Consider the following 4,105-nt stretch of genomic DNA (forward strand, 5'->3'; position numbering starts at 1 on the left):
AGACGTTTGTAAAGGGAGTGCTGCATATTCAACCCCCTTTTGTGCCTCCAGTGGCACCTTGGGATCTTAATGTGGTGTCGAGTTTCCTGAAATCCCACTGGTTTGGACCACTCAAAACGGTGGAGTTGAAATATCTCACGTGGAAGGTGGTCATGCTATTAGCCTTGGCTTCGGCTAGGCGTGTGTCAGAGTTGGCGGCTTTGTCACATAAAAGCCCCTATCTGGTTTTCCATGCGGATAGAGCAGAATTGCGGACCCGTCCATAATTTCAGCCGAAAGTGGTTTCATCCTTTCATATAAACCAACCTATTGTGGTGCCTGTGGCTACTACTGACTTGGAGGATTCCGAGTTGCTTGATGTGGTCAGGGCATTGAAGGTTTATGTAGCCAGAACGGCTTGGGTCAGGAAAACAGAGTCTTTGTTTCTCCTGTATGCTTCCAACAAGCTTGGTGCTCCTGCTTCAAAGCAAACTATTGCTCGCTGGATCTGTAACACGATTCAGCAGGCTCATTCTGCGGCTGGATTGCCGCTGCCAAAATCGCTTAAGGCCCATTCCACTAGGGAGGTGGGCTCTTCTTGGGCGGCTGTCCGAGGGGTCTCGGCATTACAGCTTTGCCGAGCGGCTACTTGGTCAGGTTCAAACACTTTTGCAAAGTTCTACAAGTTTGATACCCTGGCTGAGGAGGACCTTGTGTTTGCTCAATCGGTGCTGCAGAGTCATCTGCACTCTCCCGCCCGTTTGGGAGCTTTGGTATAATCCCCATGGTCCTTATGGAGTCCCCAGCATCCACTAGGACGTTAGAGAAAATAAGATTTTACTTACCGGTAGATCTATTTCTCGTAGTCCGTAGTGGATGCTGGGCGCCCGTCCTAAGTGCGGACTTCTTCTGCAATGCTTGTATATAGTTATTGCTTCGATAAGGGTTATGTTATGGTTGCATCAGGGTTGGACCTGATGCTCTGTTGTTGTCATACTGTTGACTGGTTGTTATAAACTCATGTTATACGGTGTGATTGGTGTGGCTGGTATGAATCTTGCCCTGGATTACCAAAATCCTTTCCTTGTACTGTCAGCTCTTCTGGGCACAGTTTCTCTAACTGAGGTCTGGAGGAGGGGCATAGAGGGAGGAGCCAGAGCACACCAGAACCTAAATTCTTTCTTAAAGTGCCCATGTCTCCTGCTGAGCCCTTCTATTCCCCATGGTCCTTACGGAGTCCCCAGCATCCACTACGGACTACGAGAAATAGATTTACCGGTAAGTAAAATCTTATTTTTAAAACTCTGCGCTGCTCATAATGTGTCAGTTAATATTTCAGATAGTGGAGTAGAGATAGTAGAATTAAAGCCTCTTGCTGTACCACTGGGTTATAGTTTATTCATCAAACTGTCAGGATGCCACAAAACAGCATCCGTTGTGGCTACAGCAGTCATCTGCCAAATATTCCTGTGACCCTGTCACTGGCTATACACTGTTCACCTATCTAGTGACAGGCCAGCTTACCCAGCATTGGTCGCGCTGACCCCAAAACCAAACAATCTATTTATATCTCCTCCCTAAGCCACACCCCTGTCATGCATCTGCATGCTGTGTGTCCAGGATATATGGAGAAATCAACCCAGCCTCTACCATAAGAGTGGAATCTACTGGGACAATCTACCCAGTATATAACCGCCTCCGTGCACAGGAGCTCAGTTTGTAGTTGGTGCTTGCAGTGCAAGCATGTAACATGTAACATGCTCACAGCAGCTCTAGAAAAAGCTTTTTCTGAGGAAAAAAGAAGACTACAAGGGCTGCAGCAGAGGCACAGATTGTGGTAGATGTCAGTAGACATTACCAGCTGCAGCTCCGTCTCTCCCCCAGCGGCACTGTAAACTCCCGCGCCCTGGTTGCCGGGTACCTACAGCAGGAGGCTCCGGTTTTCTTCCAAGTCAGTCACACACGGCTGGGGCTCTCCGCGATCCGCGCGCTGGCGGTGGACACTGTGGCATACAGGCGATCCCACTAGATCACCAGGGCATGGGTGCAGGTCAGGTTTTCTCTCTAAACCTTTTTACAAGTAGCCCGCAGTACCAGGTGGTTTTGCCAGCAGAGGGGATAAGGCCTTAGACCTGGAGACCCTCCCCCAGCCCCAGGGCACCATTTACAGTAAATGTTCCCGCCCAGGAGCTGCATATCTGTCTCTCCCTCACTCCCTGTCGGTGTTTGGGCACCATTTCCCCAGCTACACTGTTCCTGGGACTGCTTGGGCAAATCCTCCTTTGTAAAGCCGCCTGATAGTCAGCGCTGTGCCTTTACATGACACTTAAGTATTCTACATGTCGTTTAGACAGTGTTAGTTAAGAAAAAGTGCATTTAGTCAGGGCTATCTGGTACAAGTACCCTGTGATATACATCCAGTCTTTACTGTGCAGTGTTATATCTATGGATTGCATAGCTATATATAAGCTAGTCCAATGCAGTATTATTGCTTGTCATAACTTCTGCATTGTACAAACGGTGACTATATGTGTGTGCATTGGCTTGCTGTGTGACCTCCATTTCGTGTCTCTCACTCAGCTTGCTATCCCTATATTCTATAACCTGAGGGGGCTAGGTGCGTCAGGTTTGTAATACATGATATAGGATATTCACAAGATATACTTAAATTGTATTTTTCTCTGTGATTTTAGTCACCATATCTCTCCTGAATCCCTGTTTGTGCTGACAACACTGTGCAGGGGTTTGGGTCAGGTATTGTGCTGCTGACAATTTGTACTATGTTACCTTTTACTGCAAGTTATAACATGTCTGCTTATGAGGGTAACGGTTCTGGGGCTGAACACACTGGTAGTGGTGCTGAGGCCACAGATACTTTTGAGGAAATTACAGCAGCTGAGGGTTCTGGTTCTGGGGGTTCCTTGCCCCTAAGTGGGACTATAGCAACGGGGGTCCAGAATGACCCGCCATGGGCTACCGTCTCTACGCTACTGCATACGCTAGTTACTAAACTAACGCTCCCTATGGGACCTCCTATGCCGGTCCAACAGTATATGGTCCCCATGGCAGATTGTTCACTCAGTTATGAACCAGTCCCTGACTACTATAAAGTCTAACCCTTACCCGCCTAAGACCAAGGAGTCCTCTAAGCGGGCCATTACTTCCTCACAAACCACTGCTGTCACTGACACCTCGTCTGATGAGGATAGCGTTTACACTGACCCCACAGATTCTGACACTGATAATACTGATGGGGATAGTAGTTCACAAGTGGATGTTCCTGATCTATTGGAGGCTATTTAATTGATTCTACAGATTACGGATGATCCCAAGCCATCCGTTCCGCCTAAGAAACCAGATAGATTCAAGCGTCAGAAGGTGGTTAAACAAGTTTTACCTCACTCTGATCACCTGGTTGATATACGTCAGGAATCCTGGGAAAAATCCAGGTAAGAAGTTCGTGCCTCACAAGAAGCTGCTTGCTCGCTATCCATCGCGCCAGAGCTGTCTAAAAATTGGGAGACACCTCCAGTGGACTCGCATGGGGCAAGGATGGTGGTTTCCTCAGCTCTACCTGTCACTACCGTCACGTCCCTAGAAGAGCCTACGGATAAACGTGTGGAGGGTTGTCTGAAAGCGATTTACACCCTAACGGGTGCTGCGCATATCCCACCATTGCAACGACATGGTCTGCAGAAGCTATTGAAGCGTGGGCACAGGAGTTGGAAGCTGAAATCTAGTCTGACCATGCTAGACAAGGCTTGTCATTTATTGTCACAGCTTCTCACTATATTAAAGAGGCGGCTTCTGATGCCAGTATTCTGGCAGCCAAGGCTTCTACTACAAGAAGAAATATATGACAACTGCGCTGTATGTGAAAAAAAGCTGCTCAGTTTAAAATTGATACGATTAGAAGCATGTAACGAGCGCTACTGTTTATAAAAATATATAAAATGTATATTTGTCATAGAAAATATATATATATAAAATATATGTAAAAAGGTATGTAAAAAAGAATAGTGGCACCTGTAAAGAAAGAATTTTCTGTTAGTTTAGCGATATGTTTACAACTCCTTTTGGAGTAAGTGGTTTGAGCTCAGTCCGTTCCGGTTCACAGTTTGAATTG

The sequence above is a fragment of the Pseudophryne corroboree genome, chromosome 2 (assembly GCF_028390025.1).
Source record: "Pseudophryne corroboree isolate aPseCor3 chromosome 2, aPseCor3.hap2, whole genome shotgun sequence".
NCBI lineage: Eukaryota > Metazoa > Chordata > Amphibia > Anura > Myobatrachidae > Pseudophryne > Pseudophryne corroboree.